We start from the raw sequence: 307 nt of genomic DNA on the forward strand, positions 1-307 counted from the left end.
TGAAGATGCGACGGCAGAACGGGTTTGTCGAGTGATTCGTCGAGAAGGGAAGAGGGATGTGTTGTGAATGTGCATCTGTCGGTGTTTTTCGGAATGCCATTTTTTGAAGGCGTTGAGCTTTTTGGGAGGGTGACGGCAGTGGGCGAGCGTGATGTCACCGGCGATAGCTCAGTTGGTAGAGCGGCAGACTGTAGAAGCTGCGGACATCTGTTGGTCCCTGGTTCGATTCCGGGTCGCCGGATCTCATGTTTTCAACTGTATTGTAACGGATCGTCATGCAGCTTTGGTGAGACCGAACGTGCTGCAC

The 307-nt window shown here is 53.1% G+C and overlaps 1 non-coding gene across 1 annotated transcript; it reads left to right on the forward strand.

The window, feature by feature from the left end:
- Positions 1-157: 157 nt before the first annotated feature.
- TRNAY-GUA lies at positions 158-241 on the forward strand. Its single transcript is given in 2 exon segments — positions 158-194; positions 206-241. It is a non-coding gene; the product is annotated as a tRNA-Tyr (tRNA).
- The last annotated feature ends 66 nt before the right edge of the window (positions 242-307 follow it).

The sequence above is a fragment of the Pyrgilauda ruficollis genome, unplaced genomic scaffold, assembly GCF_017590135.1.
Source record: "Pyrgilauda ruficollis isolate IOZ18807 unplaced genomic scaffold, ASM1759013v1 scaffold18138, whole genome shotgun sequence".
Taxonomy (NCBI): domain Eukaryota; kingdom Metazoa; phylum Chordata; class Aves; order Passeriformes; family Passeridae; genus Pyrgilauda; species Pyrgilauda ruficollis.